Source organism: Giraffa tippelskirchi, chromosome 4, assembly GCF_054371585.1.
Source record: "Giraffa tippelskirchi isolate mGirTip1 chromosome 4, T2T-mGirTip1v1.2.pri, whole genome shotgun sequence".
Lineage (NCBI taxonomy): Eukaryota > Metazoa > Chordata > Mammalia > Artiodactyla > Giraffidae > Giraffa > Giraffa tippelskirchi.
In genome coordinates this window covers 29,832,409-29,852,557 of record NC_137278.1, presented here as the reverse complement: position 1 = coordinate 29,852,557, position 20,149 = coordinate 29,832,409, and the positions used below count along the sequence as shown (strand labels likewise).

The 20,149-nt window shown below is 43.7% G+C and overlaps 1 long non-coding RNA gene across 1 annotated transcript in view; it reads left to right on the top strand.

The window, feature by feature from the left end:
* Nucleotides 1-20,149, top strand: part of LOC145544529 (uncharacterized) — a 393,836-nt gene that overhangs the window by 39,637 nt on the left and 334,050 nt on the right. Inside the window, exon 2 of the long non-coding RNA XR_014081466.1 lies at nt 5,301-5,709. This is a non-coding gene — a long non-coding RNA (uncharacterized LOC145544529). The remainder of the gene's footprint in view (nt 1-5,300; nt 5,710-20,149) is intronic.

The following is a 20,149-nucleotide window of genomic DNA, read 5'->3' as shown; positions in this document are numbered from 1 at the left end:
TTTAAATGAATAATTTTGTGCATTGAAATGAGCCAACAGATTTCAAGCCTTTGGAGAAAAGGCCTTATTTATTATTATCATCAACTCACTGAGCAGAAATTCCATTTATCTCCTTTGTTGCCTCTCCAGTGCTGCATGAACTGAGAACCATATTACTGTGGTGAGATGACAGGGCTCTGCACAGCCACTCAAATCTTAGCCCTTGGTGTTCCTGGAGGGGGCTGGGGAGGATGAGTGGGGCTTTCTCTGAGCTCCAGGGGGATTCTAGGGCCAAGAGCGGAGCAGGGACTTCCTGTCCAAACATTATAGCAGAAGTCTGAGGCCTCTCCACCAGGTGCCTAGCCTGGGCTATGAGAGCTGGAGAAGGAAGCAGGAGCAGAGGGTGGAGGAGAACCACTCTGAAGCTCTTTTGCTTTGGTTCATTATCACTATGGGGCTTCCCTGGTGGCTCAGATGGTAAAGACTCTGCCTGCAATGCTAGGAGACCCGGGTTCGATCCCTGGGTTGGAAAGATCCCCTGGAGGAGGAAATGGCAACCTGCTCCAGTATTCTTGCCTGGAGAATCCCATGGACAGAGGAGCCTGGCGGGCTACAGTCCATGGGGTCACAAAGAGTTGGACACCATGGAGTGACTAACACTTTCACTTTCATTAGCACTACATGTTGACTTAAAAAATGAGAAAATGGAGATAAGCAAAAAAGAGAGAATGAAGAAAGAAAATCACTTATATTAAATTAATTAAATTCTAATGCTCAGTTTTGGTAAAGTGCCTCTCATAGGAGGTCCCTGTAAATAGCCAAGGGAGTGAATGAACTCAGAAGACTGTGATGTGTCTGATAAATATCTGCTAAACTTCTACAAATATAAAATTATGTATATATATATATATATTAAATATATAAGGTAATTTTTATTTTTTATTGGATAATTGCTTTACAATGTTGTGTTAGTTTCTGTTGTGCAGCTAAGTGAATCAGCTATATGTATACATATATCTGGGGCTTCCCTGGTGGCTTAGCTGGTAAAGAATCTGCCTGTAATGTGGGAGACCTGGGTTCGATCCCTGGGTTGGGAAGATCCCCTGGAGAAGGGAACAGCTACCCACTCCAGCATTCTGGCCTAGAGAATTCCATGGATTGTATAATCCATGGGATCACAAAAAGTCGGACACGACTGAACAACTTTCACACACACATATCCCCTTCCTCGTGAGTGTGCCTTTGGCCACCCCCGCCCCCCCCATCCCACCCATCTAGGTCATCAAAGAGCAACGAGCTGGGCTCCCTGAACTATACAGCATTTCCCCACTAGCTATATATGGTAGTGTATGTATATCAATGCTATTCTCTCCATTCATCCTACTCTCCTTTCCCCACCCCCCAAGTCCACATTTGCATTCTCTATTCCTGCCCTGCAAATAGGTCCATCAGTAACATTTTTCTTGATTCCATATAAAAGATTATATTTTTAAGAAAAAAACTAATGTGATTTTCGGTTCATCTTAAATGGAGAGTTCCCATATATTCTGTGCCCCCCTCCCCCCACATGCACAGCATCCCTCACGATCAACCTCCCCGAGGGGACAGGTGTTACTGTTGATGAACCTATACTGATGCATCATTATCACTCAAAGGCCATGGTTTATACTAGGGTTCACTTCTGGTGTACACTCTATGGATTTGGAAACATGCATAATGACATGCGGGGCTTTCCTGGTGACTCAGTGGTAAAGAATCCACCTGCCATGCAGGAGACTTGGGTTCAATCCCTGGGTGGGGAAGATCCTCTGGAGAAGGAGACACTCTAATATTCTTGCCTGGGAAATCCCATGGATGGAGGAGCCTGGCAGGAGCCTGGGATCACAAAGCATCAGACATGACTGAGTGGCTAAATAACAACATAATGACACACCCACACTCTTATAGTGCCATACAGAGTTTCACTGCCCTAAAAAGCCTCTGTTTTCTATAAGACTTTTCTCCCCTTCTCTATATAAGCACGTAGAAATGCTCTTCCCATTTTAGTAATAAATAATATATTTTTAAAGATAGGATTATACTATACATATTGATTTAAAACCTGTTTTCTCTCTGAAAAGTGTAATGAGGATAAGTTTGAAATACCTCCTTCTTGATCACTTGGGTTTGACCCTTGAAGTCTTTGTATCACTCAGGCTAGATCAGGAGGCTGAAGTAAGGAAGAAGGACATGACATGATGAAGGCAGAATCTTCCTGAGGCTGGCTGGGGGAAAAGGCAGAGAAAAGCAAGGGGTAAGACAGAGCATCCTTTGGTCCTCTCTTTACCTCTGTGATGCTGGAGAATATTCTTGAGAGTCCCTTGGACTGCAGGGAGATCAAACCAATCAATCCTAATGGAAATCAACCCTGGATATTCATTGGAAGGACTGATGCTGAAGCTGAAACTCCAATACTTTGGCCACCTGATGCGAAGAACTGACTCATTGGAAAAAGACACTGATGCTGGGAAAGATTGAGAGCAGGAGGAGAAGGGGATACAGAGGGTGAGATGGTTGGATGGCATCACCGACTCGATGGACATGAGTTTGAGCAAGCTCTGGGAGTTAGTGATGGACAGGGAAGCCTGGCATGCTGCGGTCCATGGGGTCACAAAGAGTTGGACACGACTGAGCGACTAAACTGAACTGAACTTACCTCTGTTCTCCACAAAAGCTGTGCCTACCCCCAGGTGTGGGTCTCAGTCATTACCCCCTTTTCCAGAGTACCTTTATCCTTGGGGAAGGTCACTCACTGAAAAAACAGGTGCTTGCTGGGGAAAATACACTTGTATCAATATCTCTATCTGTATATCTATATATATTGATATCTATATCTATCTATATATGTATATATTTTTTTTAGTCATGTGAGCCTTGCCAGGTCTTCCTGGGCTCCTAGCAGATCAGCAGGTATCTCCTCCGTATATAAGAACCCTCTCACACGTGGGCTCAGGAGAGTCCCTTGTAACTTTCAGCCTCTGATTTTCCATAGCACTTCCTCTGCCTGTCTCATCTGTGCTGACAGCTACTCCTTTATCCCCATGGGTCAGATTCTTAAGTGTCCTTGTACCCTGGGCTCTGCTTAAAGGGTCCCATACTTCCTCACTAGTCCTCTGGTCTCCTCCCGTCCTGTCCCCGTGGTCCAGACCTGTGCAGTGGCCCATGGTGATGGCTGGTGGAGAAGGCGGAAGCAGGGCCACCCCAGCGGGCAGAGCACCAGCCCACCAAGCGGGAGTCACATGCAGAGTCTGGCAGAAACACAGCACAGAGCCCTCCGCCTCCTTGTTGGACAAGACCCCAGGGTGTATGGTAACTGCAGGTGGGCTCCAGCTCTTCTGGTTAGGATAGTGCTTTGCATTTCTGTTTCCTGAGGGTGTGGTTTGTACTCCTGTTGCTCATCACCCAGGATATGTTCCTCGACATTGGGCTGGCTGTTTAGGAAGAAGCAAACCATTTGTTCCTGAAAATCATGGCTGCTGAAGGTTCTGCTTTAAAGTTCTTCTGTCAGAGTTTTGTACTTTTTCTATCTCAGGTGATGTGCCTGAGGGTCTCTGCTGCTCACCTGAGGCACATTTCCTCCTGGCCTGACCCATGATGGAGGCACAGAGCTGCAAGAAAAAGCTGGCTATTGGCCAACAGGCTGGATCACGGGACACGTATTTACAAAGAGAAACTCAGTTGGGACGGCATCAAGTTCTCCAGCTGGGCCTTCTTTCCACCAAGGACTGCTCAGATCCACGCGCACAGATACACACACTCAGATGCACACACTCGGAATGGCAGGGACCTCGTTCAAGATCCATGTTGCATTATGCCCTTTGCCGCTTAAAGCATCAATCTCTCAGAATTACCTCTGCTGCCTTCATGGCCAAACACACCCGCTGACGCTCACCTGTTCTTTGTGCCTCTCCCCTGTTCACCAGGCCCTGCCACATAGCCTGCCTTCAGCTGCCTTCACATCTCCATCCTTCATCCCCAAGGGCTGCCTCCTGCCCAGGCAGCTTCCAGGGGTCCTCTTTGCCCTCTTCCTGTTGGCCCTCTCCCCAGGCTTCAGGATTCCCCTTTTGGAGGGGCCTTTCCCTGCCACTCTATCTCACACAGCTTTCCCTCTTCCTTCTTCCCACTGTCTATTCCATTTTCTATTTTTTTTGTCTCTTTACTTATTTCTTCTCTGTCTGTCCAAATAGCCTCCATGAGAGCCAGAACCATGTATGTCAACTTTGTTGACCGCTCTGTCCCCAGCACCTTGCAGAATGCAGGCCGTGTCATGAGCACTCCATACGTAGTTGACCAATGAGTGGTTTAGCAACACTTGTAAGGGTGTCTTGTCTTGAGATGATTTTAAGCTCAATCTGAGTGGTCCCTCTCTGGGTAGGGGAAAAGGATCACCCCACTCTGCTAACACAAATGTTGTGGTTCTGGAGTTCTGGGCTGGGTTCTCAATATAAGAAATGCATTAACAAAGAGCACGTACCTGGAGGAGACTGACTCCAAACCATGGGCTTTGAGGGAAAGACACCCAGGGCTTTTCACTTGGAAAAGGAAAGGCTTAGGTGATACCCTAAGAGCTGGCCGCTAACATCTGAGGCATTGCTGTACAGTAGAAGGCTCATTTTGTGTGCTTGGAATGGGTTTCTTTGGAGGATGTGGCCTCCCATGATGGGAGCTGTTACTAAAAACTTCCCTTGGTGAAGATGTAAGACTAAGTGGCATTGAAAGTTACTTTCAGTTACATCCAAAAATATCTTTGTTGAGCTGCTCCTAATAGCCAGGGGTAGGTAGGAAGAGCAAGCAACTTCTGTTTTACGGGATTTATTGCCTCCCTGGAAAGAAGTTCTCTCTGACCCTATGTGTATGTGTGTGTATTTGTGGTGAGAGGATTGTTGTTGAACAAATCATCACTCAGTATCCCTTTCTCTTCCTCCTTAGGATGGTGTGTATTTGTATATTTGCCTCACTCACTTCCAGCGAGGCCATGTAACCAGTGTACAGAAGTGGGGGTATGCCCAGGCTTGAATGTTTGGGTTTGCCCTCTGCTTCTCCTGCCTGCACCATGAGATCCATATATCCTGTGTAATTCATAGTTCCATGATGGAGACCTACATGGAGCAGACCTAATCCAAGCCCAGCCGAGTCTAGCTAACCTATGGACCCGAGGGTGAAAAGAAAGAAATGTCTGTTGTAAGCCACTGAGATTTGGGGATTATTTGTTACACAGCAGTATCACAGCCAAGCCTGACTAATGAATATTCATGTTTTTTTTTTTTTTCTTCTTTACATAGAACTGTTCCAGTACTCAAGTCTGAGATGCTGACTCTGATGCATATCATTGAGGAATCAAAGTTTAGTGAACAGCTTCCACCCACTCCAGACTCCTTTCCATGACCTCTTCCTGGAGTGGGCATCTCCTACATTTACAGGACAATGTACCACATTGAAAAATTTTGCCTTTTCCCCAACAAGCCACTCCACAGGCTCTCAGACCTGCCTGTTTCTGACAAGAGCTGTTCTTGTCATGGGCGGACCTCAGTTCCACGGGGACAGCCCATGAGGCTGGAGCTCAGAGAGATGGAGAAGCCTCTGAAGCTGCAGCAGCAGGAGCAGAAGGCACAGCCGCAAGGCCCTCCGGAAAGAACAGAGAAGAGAAGTGGATGCTGCAGACCTGAGCCGGGATGTTCTCTGTGATGTCAGGTGAGCTGTGCTCCCCCCTCCAACCTACCCAGCACAGACACGTTGGAAAGTGGCTTTTCAAATGTCTTTGACTCTTATCTCTCTTACATCACCCTCTGAAATGAAATCTCAAACACTTTAGAGGGGTTTGATGCGGAGAACAGTAAGCAGATAGAGGTTCAGGCAGAAACAGAGCAGGAGTCAAAAGCCCTGGAGAAAAGCATGAATGGGTTTGGAGAGGACAAATAAAATAGCAGAGACATTTATACCGGTCTCCCCTACCTCTCAGAACAAAACAATTATGAGATGAGAGAGGCATGGATGGGAGGAAATTCTTTCATTTTTCACATTGCAAGCTAGAGAGATCCAATAGCCTGTTTATGAAGAACAATAAAGAAGATACATGAACTCACTAAAGAGGTTGTTACAAATATATCGGGTGGCTTTGAAAGGCCAGGGTTTTCTCCCCCCTTTTGGATAAAGCTGTCAGCTAAGTATTAAGAGATTTTTTTCTTTTTTTTGCTTTTGCCTTTTTTTTTCTTCAAAAAGCAATAACTGGCACCAGCAGTTTGTTACAATTGGCAGAAAGAGTTATCACTTTTATTTAGGATTTGGAAATACAATCAAAGAGGGGCAGATTGGAGCTTGAATTAAATGAAGCTTAAACAAGCAAAAAGAAAAATCTCCGCTGGTCTTTTAAACAAACAAACACAAAAATTACAGCTCCTTGTTGTTAATTTGAAGCTATAAAAATTTGACACTCACACTTGATAAAATGGTGCCAAGCTGAATGGTTGTTACTTCTTGTATGTGTGTTAAGTACTGAATATTCTGATTATTTTTAAGAGTAAAAACCCATTGTTTCCAGAAACTCTTTGGTTAGGACCTGACTAGCTTATTGCCTGAGAAGTCACAGTGAAGATTCATTCTGTTGGCTTTGGAAGAAATTATTCTTCCTAGGATAATTTAAAGAGACCAAAAAAAAGCTGGGAGGATCAGTTCTGTTTAGCTGCCTGTTTTCACATTTGTTGTGTTTTGTGATTCCTGAATACCAAATTGCCCCCTGAAGTTGTCAAACATTGCTATCTATGACTTGCCCTCTATTATTATTTCAATCCTCATACAGAAAGTCTTCATATTATCTGGTAACTTGCCTTATCTAGATCACAGCTTTAAGAATCAGAATAGACCGGGAAAAAAGTTCCCTTTGAGAAGATAAAAGAGATGTCACAAAATATTTGCTCTACATCGCAAGCATTTTACCTCTAAGTCTGTGTATTCCTTCAAGTTCTTAAATTCCAACTAGAGCAGCACTCTTGTTTTCAAACCCAGAGTGAATTAGAAGTGAGGAGAGGTCCTTCTATGGGCTAGGGCAGTGGGTATCAGTAGTGACAGTCTGGTAATAAGAGACAGAAAAACTACAAAATAGATGCAGAAGTCAAAAAACTCAGCAGTTCGATTCTACTTAGTAAAGAGGTAAATACTTTCCCACGTGTGATGTTTAATTTTATGTGTCAACTTGATGGACCATGGGATGCTTAGATATTCAGTCAGACCATATTCTGGATGTGTTCTGGGTATGTGAAGGTGTTTTGGATGAGATTAACGTTTGAGCTGATGGACTGAGTAAAGCAGATTGCCCTCCCTGATGTGAGTGGGCCTCATCCAATCAGTTGACGGTCTGAATAGAACAAAAAGGCTGACCTCCCTGTGAATAAGAAGGGATGCCTTTCTTCCTGCCTGCCTTTGGATCAGGACATTGGCCTTCTCTTGCCTTTGGACTCAGACTCAGACTGGAATTTACACCACTGGCCCTTCTGCTTCTTGGGCCTTTGAACTTGAAGTGGAACTTTACTGTTGCTTTCCCCTGGATCTCCAGGGGAATTTGTAGTTCTTGGGCCTTGACAGCCTCTATAATTTCACTAAGCAATTCCTTATAATTCCTTTTAACCCCTCTCTGTATATATATCCTACCTATCTGTCTATCTGTCTGTCTGTCTATGTATCATCTCATCCTGTTGGTCCTGCTTCTCTGGAGAACCCAGACTAATAGACCAAGCCTTACTTTGGTCTTGGGGCTCCACCTGATTGGACTGACGATGCTCACCTGTGTCAAGGAAAGAAGGTAAAGGGATTCTCCTCTCATCACTCAGGCCTCAGGTCGGCTGTCCCTTCCCCTGGACCCTGCCCAGACACCAGCACTTGTGTCTGTTCCACCAGCTCAAGGCGGTGCCTAATTGGCTGTTTCAGGCTTTGAGCACCTCTTTAGCTTCTAGAATACAGGCTCTGAGGGACCGTGAGCGGCTGGTTCTTTGCTGTTTCCCTGTGCCTACACACAGTGACTTACTGTCTATAAACCCTTATTGGGTGAACGAATGTTCTCTCTACCCTTTCACAATGGCATTGAGTAGAAATAGTTGAAGACTTTTCTATAATGTGTTAATGTTTAGAGAGAAAGCCCTCAGGCTTTGTAAACACCCTACCTTATCCCTTCCTCCTGCCTCCCCTCCCTGCACTGGTGTGAAATGGTGCACTTGGGCACCTTCAGTTGTAGTAAAAGATGTGGTTCAGGGAAGCAATGCCAACTGGATCTTATTTCCTCAATGAAACAATGCTACAATAATGGGTGAAATTTCTTATTCATAACTTTTTATAGAAATGTTTGATATTTAAATCCTGAAGTAGATATTGGCTTGGAATCAGAACTGCAGTTGAATCCCGCTTCTTCCAGCTGATGCTCTGTAACTATGGGCAGGTGTTTTCACCGCTGCAGATCTCAGTCTCCTCATCTACTGAGTAGGAAAAAAAACCAATACTCACTTCACAAGGCAGTTGTGAGGATTAAACTCAGTAATGTATGCAAAGTAGCTTGTGTATTACCTGGCACATAATAAGCGCTCAATAAGTTTTAATTCCCTCTCTCCCTTCTCCTTTTTCCAGTTCAGTCAAGGATTATGATGGATGTGTTTCCCTGCGCAGTGTAAAGCTTTTAAAAGTGCATATAAATCAACTAAATAGGCCAATGAAATAATTGCTCATATAACATTTGTTTAAGAGATCCTGGAGTGAGGGACAGAAGATTAGGGGCTTGTGGAAACCTCGAGAGAGCTCCTAGGAGCAGGCAGGTCAGATGGGGATCCTGTGCCATGGCCTGTGCACCCCTGCTCTGAATTCGGGGAGAAAGGGCAGGTGGTGCGATGAGCTGTGACTTACTTATAATTCAGAAGAGTGACTGTGAGGGACTCGGCTGCTGGGTGGGCCCCTTAAGGAAAAGGCAAAGTGATCCAAGGAGGCACTGAAATGGCATCTGGCCTGCCTTCTGAATGCGACGTTTGTGAATTAATCTCAGTGAGGGCAGAAGGTAAGCCAGGTGACCCAGTTCTAAACATCTCACCACTTGCCTGTGGTGAAGAGAAAGACACATTTGCAGGCCCCCTTCCCCCTCTTTCTCCTTCTGTGGGTGAACATGGAGAGCAGGAGCCTCTGGGCTGTATTTGGAGAACTCTGGAGAGGCTGTTCCTTGGGGGTGGAGTGCCGTATGCCACAGACAGAGTGGAAGGAGATCGGGAGCTGAAAGGGGTGTTCATTCAGTGGCGAGAGAATGGCCTCGAATGTGATTCAGATTCTAGGCAATCCTATGATTGCCAAGGGGTGGGGGAGGTTGGGGGGAAGGGATAGTTAGGGAGTTTGGGATGGACATGTACACACTGCTATATTTAAAATGGATAACCAGCAAGGACCCACTTTGTAACACAGGGAACAGACTCAATGTCATGTGGCAGCCTGGAGGGAGGGGGGTTTGGGGGAGAATGGATACGTGTATATGTATGGCTGAGTCCCTTTGCTATCTACCTGAAACTATCACAACATTGTTTATCAGCTATACACCAATATAAAATTAAAAAGTTAAAAAAAACTGGAGCATCTCTTGGGCTTCCCAGGTGGCGCTAGTGGTAAAGAATCTGCCTGCCAATGCAGGAGACACAGGAGACATGGGTTTGATCCCTGGGTCGGAAAGATCCCCTACAGGAGCACATGACAACCCACTCCAGTATTCTTGCCTGAAGAATCCCATAGACAGAGAAGTCGGGTGGGCTACAGTTCACGGGGTCGCAAAAGAGTCAGACATGACTGAGCATGCAGAACATCTCTTGCTCTGGGGGAGGACAGGGGGAATTCTATTTGCTCACCCATGGTTCCTTGCTTCTCTGGACCCTGGCCGACCCATGTTTTAGAGTGGAATCCGGAGGAGGCTTTCTCCAGGACAAGCCACCTCAGAGAATGGAATCAGGCATCCCTCAAGACCAGGCTCAAGGACTTCCCTTTCCTGAGTCATCCCTGCCTGCTCCAGCCTCTTCTCTCTCTAGGGATGAGATGAGAGCTATCCTGGGAGGGTTAGGACTCTGTCTCTGCAATTTGTGAGTGTGGAGGGGCCATTCTCTGGGAAGTTGCTTGCATTCCTGCAAGTCTTGTCAGCAGAGGCACTGACAGCCTTTGTTCTAGATCCTGTCTTAGGGGATTTTCATATAGCAGGCAGCTCTGAAAGAAGCAGACAGTGTCTCCCCCTGGGGTAAGGAGCAGATGGCAGGTATTTTTACCTCCAGTAGAGATAATATCTCCCTCAGGTAAGTTTATGCCTGTTTTAGAAGGTTCAGGTTTCCTAAGCTTAGATTCCATCAGGTGTGAAGCAAACCCACTGTGTGCGCCATATTCCCTGGACACCCCCCCCACCCCACATTGTCCCTTTGGGTGGACCAGAGGCACCAATGCAAATGCGATACTGATGCTGCCTGCGTGATGACGGTGAGGGATAAAGAGTTTTGTTTCTGGCCCAAGAGTCTCCTACCCACATCTGTAAAACTGTGGCTAACTTGTGAGTTTGCAAGAGGATAAAATCTGGGACCTTCTACAGCTCTTGGTAGTGAACGCTTCACAGGAGGAGACTGGTGACTGTCCAGGGCTGGAGCAAGGCTGCGTCCACTCGGAGGAGGCCAGTATCATCCTGATAATGACCTGCGTGGCAGCTTTTGCTCGTTGAACTCTCTCTGCCTCTGTTCTCTCTGCTGCTTTGTTTCCTGGCCTCCCCTCACCTTCTCCTGTAAGGATTTTCTGCATCTCGTGGACTCGTGAGATAACTGGGGGTTTTATCCCCCTCCACCCCTTTCCCTGGGGATGGATCTCTGGGTTCTAGCAAGTTCTGATGTCCTCTGCTCTACAAGGAGCAGTTTGTGTCAAGGTTTCTGGACCTTTGCCCACCCCCCCACCCTCCCGCCTCCCTTCGCTTCCCTATTTTGTTCTCATACAGGTGTGGCCTGGTGCTTCTTCTCTTCCTTCTAATCCAGTCCTTGATGGTCCACTTGCCAGCATGCCTGACTGCACTCTTGTTTAGCAGTTTCCCCATCTCAGAGAGAGAAGAATGTCCCAGGGATGCCAGACCTGAGAGTAGACTTGCTGGAGAGCTTCAAGTGTGAGACCAGCTGACCAGAGGTTGCAGTAACATGAGAGCCTGCCTTAGAGTGTCAGCCAGGTCTGGGCCTGCTTACTCTGTGCATCCTCAACACAGCTCTCCTCCTCCCCCAGCCAGTACCAATCACTGTGCCTGGTCCCTTTGGGGAGGCAGAGTGACGCAAATGAACAAATAAATGGGCCCAGGTCCAAAGCCGTCTGCAGCAGGGAGCTGGCGCTGTCCCTCACTATTTCTCCTCTGTTTTTCCTCACATCTTTATTCTTCTCACTATGTGATGTGATGGTACCTTTCTTAATCTGCCCTCTTGTTGAAAAATACTATCCCTATAATCCATGGCCAAGAAAAACACTGAGGAGCCTTGACTGAGGATGCCCAGTCATGGATCTGGTTAGGGTCATGCTAGAGAGAGCTGGGGGCTCACCTCGCAGGGCAGTGAGGAGGAAAAGCAAGGGAAGGTCCCCTCTGTGACAGTCACCTGACATGTGACAGGAGCCCAGGAGAGGGAGGCTCGTGCTGGGCCCACCCAGCCCTCAGCATTTGTCGTTTGTCAGGAGCAGACCGCCAATCCTAGGAGTTAGGTTGTCAAGACTTAAGGTGGCCTCTCGTGGATTGGCTTGTACCCCCTCAGTGTCTGAAAAGATATTTTGGGGTTCTCCCCTTCTCTGGGCCCTTTTTAAGTCATTCCAAAGGGCAGATGATTGCATTTATTCATCCCGCCCCCCCACACACAAATAGGCATGCATTTCACCTGTTTTAAATGATAAAAGATTCTTTCTCTTTAAGGAAGAAAGGAATGGATTAAGGAATGTGAAGAATTTTGGAGGCTTGAGCCTAGACCGGCCTCACTTGCCCTTCTTCAGTTGCTCAGTCCTGTCCAACTCTGCAATCTTATGGACAGGTTCCTCTGCCCATGGGTTTCTCCAGGCAAGAATACTGGAGTGGGTTGCCCTTTCCTCCTCCAGGGGATCTTCCTGACCCAGGGATTGAACCCTCATCTCCTGTGTCTCGGGCATTGCAGATAGACTCTACTGCTGAGTCACCAGGGAAAACCAAATCATCCTTCTGTGGGTGCTAAGTCACTTCAGTCATGTGTGACCCTTTGCAATCCTTTGGACTGTAGCCCGCCAGGCTCCTCTGTCCATGGGATTCTCCAGGCAAGAATACTGGAGTGGGTAGCCATTCCCTCCTCCAGGGGATCTTCCCGACCCAGGGATCGAACCTACGTCTCTTACAGATCATCTTTGGGCCCCTCTAAGTATTCATTATGCATTCATCCATCCAGCCATCCTTCCTTCATACATCTGACTCAGTGATCACCGCTTAATAAATCTCTATGCTAGACTCTGTGGTAGGCCTTGTACTGTAAGCAGAAGCAAAGAGAAGAGGCATGTCCCCACTCTCAGGGAACTTGCAAGCTAACAAGGGAGACAAATAAGCCATACCTGCAGGAAAAGTGCAGTGCTCTCTGAGTGTGAATCCTATGAGGACTCTCTTCATGTTCAAGCTGGAATTAGAAAAGGCAGAGGAACCAGAGATCAAATTGCCAACATCTGTTGGATCATCGAAAAAGCAAGAGAGTACCAGAAAAACATCTACTGATGCTTTATTGACTATGCCAAAGCCTTTGACTGTGTGGATCACAACAAACTGTGGAAAATTCTTCAAGAGATGGGAATACCAGACCACCTGACCTGCCTCCTGAGAAATCTGTATGCAGGTCAGGAAGCAACAGTTAGACCTGGACATGGAACAACAGAACCAACAGCTATTGGTTCCAAATAGGAAAAGGAGTATGTCAAGGCTGTATATTGTCACCTTGCTTAATTAACTTATATGCAGAGTACATCATGAGAAACGCTGGGCTGGATGAAGCACAAGCTGGAATCAAGATTGCCGGGAGAAATATCAATAACCTCAGATATGCAGTTGACACCACCCTTATGGCAGAAAGTGAAGAAGAACTAAAGAGCCTCTGAAAGTGAGCCTCTTCAGCTGTGTGGCCAGAGATAGTCTGGCTGTGGAAATGACATTCCTGCAGAGCTCTGGAGAGTGAGTAGAACTTACTGGGTGCTGAGAAGGGAAAAAGCATTTTGGGCAAAATGCAACGTTAATGCCAGGATTTGTCACAGGAACATAGTGAGTGGAGAAGGATAGAAAACAAAAATGAAAATGTCAAGACAATTAACCAAATAAAGAATACCTTTGCGTCAAGAGGATCTGAGAAATGGGCTGATTCAGATCTTCTTGTTTGATAGATAAACTGAGTTTCTTGCCTTGTATGGTGGCTCCTATGGGGTGAGACCAAGGCCAGGGTGGGGTGGAGTGGGGTGGGTGGTCAGGACTGTGAGACTGGATGATGGGAAATCACAAGTCATTGGCCAAGCCCCCAGGGACTACAGAGTTCCACTGCCCACCCATCTTACCTACAGTATACATCTCTTACCTGAATAGGAAGTCCCTTGCATATGATCCTTCAAGTTGGAAACTTTCAAAGATGCGAATGTGCCACTGTATGCCAGCTGTGGTACTGTTCAAGTTACTGTACTATAAGATTAAAAATGTTTTCTTATTTTGGGGGTTTGTTTTTTTCTGTATTATTTGTGTGAAAAATATTATAAACCTATTATCAGTTCAGTTGCTCAGTCGTGTCTGACTCTATGCGACTCCATGGACTGTGGCATTCCAGGCCTCTCTGTCCATCACCAACTCCTGGAGTTTACTCAAACTCATGTCATTGAGTCGGTGATGCCATCCAACCATGTCATCCCCTGTCATCCCCTTCTCCTCTTGCCTTCAATCTTTTCCAGCATCAGGGTCTTTTCGAATGAGTCAGTTCTTCCTATCAAGTGGCCAAAATATTGGAATTTCAGCTTCAGCATCAGTCCTTCCAATGAATATTCAGGACTGATTTCCTTTAGGGGGAACTGGTTGGATCTCCTTGCAATCCAAGAGACTCTCTAGAGTCTTCTCCAACACCACAGTTCAAAAGTATCAATTCTTCAGTGCTCAGCTCTCTTTATAGTCCAACTCTCAACTTCATACATGACTACTGGAAAAACCATAGCTTTGACTAGACAGAACTTTTTTGGGAAAGTAATGTCTCTGCTTTTTATTTTTTTTATTTTTTTTTTTATAAATTTATTTATTTTAGTTGGGGGCTAATTACTTTACAATATTGTAATAGTTTTTGCCATACATTGACATGAATCAGCCATGGGTTTACATGTGTTCCCCTTCCTGGACCCCCCACCCACCTCCCTCCCCATCCCATCCTTCTGGATCATCCCATTGCCCCGGCCCTGAGCCCTTGTCACATGCATCGAACATGGAATGGTGTTCTGTTTCACATATGATAATATACATGTTTCAATGCTATTCTCCCAGAACGTCCCACCCTCACCTTCTCCCTCAGAGTCCATAAAATTGTTCCATGCATCTGTGTCTCTTATTCTGTCTCGCATATAGGGTTATCGTTACCATCTTTCAAATTCCATATATATGCATTAGTATACTGTATTGTTGTTTTTCTTTCTGGCTTACTTCACTCTGTATAATGGGCTCCAGTTTCATCCATCTCAGTAGAACCGATTCAAATGTATTTTTTTAATGGCTGAGTAATATTCCATTGTGTATATGTACCACAGCTTTCTTATCCATTCGTCTGCTGATGGACATCTAGGTTGCTTCCATGTCCTGGCTATTGTAAACAGTGTTGCGATGAACATTGGGGTACACGCGTCTCTTTCAATTCTGGTTTCCTCGGTGTATATGCCCAGTAGTGGGATTGCTGGGTCATATGGCAGTTCTATTCCCAGTTTTTTAAGGAATCTCCACACTGTTCTCCATAGTGGCTGTACTAGTTTGCATTCCCACCAACAGTGTAAGAGGGTTCCCTTTTCTCCACACCCTCTCCAGCATTTATTGCTTGTAGACTTTTGGATAGCAGCCATTCTGACTGGTGTGAAATGATACCTCATTGTGGTTTTGATTTGCATTTCTCTAATAATGAGTGATGTTGAGCATCTTTTCATGTGTTTGTTAGCCATCTGTATGTCTTCTTTGGAGAAATGTCTGTTTAGTTCTTTGGCCCATTTTTTGATTGGGTCGTTTATTTTTCGGGAATTCAGCTGCAGAAGTTGCTTGTATATTTTTGAGATTAATTGTTTGTCTGTTGCTTCATTTGCTATTATTTTCTCCCATTCTGAAGGCTGTCTTTTCACCTTGTTTATAGTTTCCTTTGTTGTGCAAAAGCTTTTAATTTTAATTAGGTCCCATTTGTTTATTTTTGCTTTTATTTCCAATATTCTGGGAGGTGGGTCATGGAGGATCCTGCTGTGATTTATGTCGGAGAGTGTTTTGCCTATGTTTTCCTCTAGGAGTTTTATTGTTTCTGGTCTTACGTTTAGATCTTTAATCCATTTTGAGTTTATTTTTGTGTACGGTGTTAGGAAGTGTTCTAGTTTCATTCTTTTACAAGTGGTTGACCAGTTTTCCCAGCACCACTTGTTAAAGAGATTGTCTTTTCTCCATTGTATATTCTTGCCTCCTTTGTCGAAGATAAGGTGTCCATATGTGCGTGGGTTTATCTCTGGGCTTTCTATTTTGTTCCATTGATCTATATTTCTATCTTTGTGCCAGTACCATACTGTCTTGATGACTGTGGCTTTGTAGTAGAGCCTGAAGTCAGGCAGGTTGATTCCTCCAGTTCCATTCTTCTTCCTCAAGATTGCTTTGGCCATTCGAGGTTTCTTATATTTCCATACAAATTGTGAGATGATTTGTTCTAGTTCTGTGAAAAATACCATTGGTAGCTTGATAGGGATTGCATTGAATCTATAGATTGCTTTGGGTAGTATACTCATTTTCACTATATTAATTCTTCCAATCCATGAACACGGTATATTTCTCCATCTGTTTGTGTCCTCTTTGATTTCTTTCATCAGTGTTTTATAGTTTTCTATATATAAGTCTTTTGTTTCTTTAGGTAGATATATTCCTAAGTATTTTATTCTTTTTGATGCAATGGTGAATGGTATTGTTTCCTTAATTTCTCTTTCTGTTTTCTCAATATTGGAGTATAGGAATGCAAGGGATTTCTGTGTGTTAATTTTATATCCTGCAACTTTACTATATTCATTGATCAACTCTAGTAATTTTCTAGTAGAGTCTTTAGGGTTTTCTATGTAGAGGATCATGTCATCTGCAAACAGTGAGAGTTTTACTTCTTCTTTTCCTATCTGTATTCCTTTTATTTCTTTTTCAGCTCTGATTGCTGTGGCCAAAACTTCCAAAACTATGTTGAATAGTAGTGGTGAAAGTGGGCATCCTTGCCTTGTTCCTGACTTTAGGGGAAATGCTTTCAATTTTTCACCATTGAGGATAATGTTTGCTGTGGGTTTGTCATATATAGCTTTTATTATGTTGAGATATGTTCCTTCTATTCCTGCTTTCTGGAGGGTTTTAATCATAAATGGATGCTGAATTTTGTCAAAGGCTTTTTCTGCATCTATTGAGATAACCATATGGTTTTTTTCTTTCAATTTGTTAATGTGGTGTATTACATTGATTGATTTGCGGATGTTAAAAAAACCTTGCATTCCTGGGATAAAGCCCACTTGGTCATGATGTGTGATCTTTTTAATATGATGCTGGATTCTGTTTGCTAGAATTTTATTAAGGATTTTTGCATCTATGTTCATCAGTGATATTGGCCTGTAGTTTTCCTTTTTTGTGACATCTTTGTCTGGTTTTGGAATTAGGGTGATGGTGGCCTCATAGAATGAGTTTGGAAGTTTACCATCTTCTGCAATTTTCTGGAAGAGTTTGAGTAGGATAGGTGTTAGCTCTTCTCTAAATTTTTGGTAGAATTCCGCTGTGAAGCCGTCTGGTCCTGGGCTTTTGTTTGCTGGAAGATTTCTGATTACAGTTTCGATTTCCGTGCTTGTGATGGGTCTGTTAAGATCTTCTATTTCTTCATGGTTCAGTTTTGGAAAGTTATACTTTTCTAAGAATTTGTCCATTTCTTCCAAGTTGTCCATTTTATTGGCATATAGCTGTTGGTAGTAGTCTCTTATGATCCTTTGTATTTCTGTGGAGTCTGTTGTGATCTCTCCATTTTCATTTCTAATTTTGTTGATCTGATTCTTCTCCCTTTGTTTCTTGATGAGTCTGGCTAATGGCTTATCAATTTTGTTTATCTTCTCGAAAAACCAGCTTTTAGTTTTGTTGATTTTTGCTATGGTCTCTTTTGTTTCTTTTGCATTTATTTCTGCCCTAATTTTTAAGATTTCTTTCCTTCTACTGACCCTGGGGTTTTTCATTTCTTCCTTCTCTAGTTGCTTTAGGTGTAGAGTTAGTTGATTTATTTGATTTTTTTCTTGTTTCTTGAGGTACGCCTGTATTGCTATGAACCTTCCCCTTAGTATTGCTTTTACAGTGTCCCATAGGTTTTGGGTTGTTGTGTTTTCATTTTCATTCGTTTCTATGCATAATTTTATTTCTTTTTTGATTTCTTCTGTGATTTGTTGGTTATTCAGAAGCGTGTTGTTTAGCCTCCATATGTTGGAACTTTTAATAGTTTTTTTCCTGTAATTGAGGTCTAATCTTACTGCATTGTGGTCAGAGAAGATGGCTGGGATGATTTCAATTTTTTTGAATTTACCAAGGCTAGATTTATGGCCCAGGATGTGATCTATCCTGGAGAAAGTTCCATGTGCACTTGAGAAAAAGGTAAAATTGATTGTTTTGGGGTGGAAACTCCTGTAAATATCAATTAAATCTAATTTGTCTATTGTATCATTTAAAGTTTGTGTTTCCTTGTTAATTTTCTGTTTAGTTGATCTATCCATATGCGTGAGTGGAGTATTAAAGTCTCCCACTATTATTGTGTTATTGTTAATTTCCCCTTTCATACTTGTTAGTATTTGCCTTATATATTGTGGTGCTCCTATGTTGGGTGCATATATATTTATGATTGTTACATCTTCTTCTTGAATTGATCCTTTGATCTTTATGTAGTGTCCTTCTTTGTCCCTTTTCACATCCTTTATTTTAAAGTCTATTTTGTCTCTGCTTTTTAATATGCCATCTAGGTTGGTCATAACTTTTCCTCCAAGAACTAAGTGTCTTTTAATTTCTTGGCTTCAGTCACCATTTGCAGTGTTTTTGGAACCCAAAAAAATAGTCTCTCACTGTTTCCATTGTTTCTCCATCTATTTACCATGAAGTGATGGGACCAGATGCCATGATCTTAGTTTTCTAAATGTTGGGTTTTAAGCCAACTTTTTCACTCTCCTCTTTCACTTTCAGAGGCTCTTTAGTTCTTCTTCACTTTCTGCCATAAGGGTGGTGTCATCTGCATATCTGAGGTTATTGATATTTCTCCCGGCAATCTTGATTCCAGCTTGTGCTTCATCCAGCCCAGCGTTTCTCATGATGTACTCTGCATATAAGTTAATTAAGCAAGGTGACAATATACAGCCTTGACATACTCCTTTTCCTATTTGGAACCAATAGCTGTTGGTTCTGTTGTTCCATGTCCAGTTCTAACTGTTGCTTCCTGACCTGCATACAGATTTCTCAGGAGGCAGGTCAGGTGGTCTGGTATTCCCATCTCTTGAAGAATTTTCCACAGTTTGTTGTGATCCACACAGTCAAAGGCTTTGGCATAGTCAATAAAGCATCAGTAGATGTTTTTCTGGTACTCTCTTGCTTTTTCGATGATCCAACAGATGTTGGCAATTTGATCTCTGGTTCCTCTGCCTTTTCTAATTCCAGCTTGAACATGTGGAATTTCACAGTTCATGTAGTGTTGAAGCCTGGCTTGGAGAATTTTGAATATTATTTTGCTAGTGTGTGAGATGTGTGCAATTGTGTGGTAGTTTGAGCATTCTTTGGCATTGCCTTTCTTTGGGATTGGAATGAAAACTGACTTTTACCAGTCTTGTGGCCACTGCTGAGTTTTCCATATTTGCTGGCATATTAAGTGCAGCACTTTGACAGTGTCATCTTTCAGGATTTGAAATAGCTCAACTGGTATTTCATCACCTCCACTAGCTTTGTTCATAGTGATGCTCTCTAAGGCCCACTTGACTTTGCATTCCAGGCTGTCTGGCTCTAGGTGAGTGATCACACCATCGTGATTATCTGGGTCATGAAGATCTTTTGTGTACAGTTCCTCTGTGTATTCTTGCCACTTCTTAACATCTTCAGCTTCGGTTAGGTCCATATCATTTCTTTCCTTTATTGTGCCCATCTTTGTATGAAATGTTCCCTTGGTATCTCTAATTTTCTTGACGAGATCTCTAGTATTTCCCATTCTATTGTTTTCCTCTATGTCTTTCCACTGATCACTGAGGAAGGCTTTCTTATCTCTCCTTGCTATTCTCTGGAACTGTGCATTCAAATGGGTATATCTTTCCTTTTCTCCTTTGCCTTTCACTTCTCTTCTTTTCACAGCTATTTGTAAGGCCTCCTCAGACAACCATTTTGGTTTTTGCATTTCTTTTTCTTGGGGATGGTCTTAATCCCCCCCTGCCTCCTGTACAGTGTCATGAACCTCTGTCCATAGTTCTTCAGGCACTCTATCTATCAGATGTAGTCCCTTAAATCTATTTCTCACTTCCACTGAATAATCATAAGGGGTTTGATTTAGGTCACACCTGGATGGTCTAGTGCTTTTCCCTACTTTCTTCAATTACGTCTGAATTTGGCAATAAGCAGTTCATGATCTGAGCCACAGTCAGCTCCCAGTCTTGTTTTTGTTGACTGTATAGAGCTTCTCCATCTTTGGCTGCAAAGAATATAATCAGTCTGATTTTGGTACTGACCATCTGGTGATGTCCATGTGTAGAATCTTCTCTTCTGTTGTTGAAAGAGGGTGTTTGCTGTAACAGTGTGTTCTTTTGGCAAAAATCTATTAGCCTTTGTCCTGCTTCATTCTGTACTCCAAGGCTAAATTTGCCTATTACTCCAGGTATTTCTTGATTTCGTACC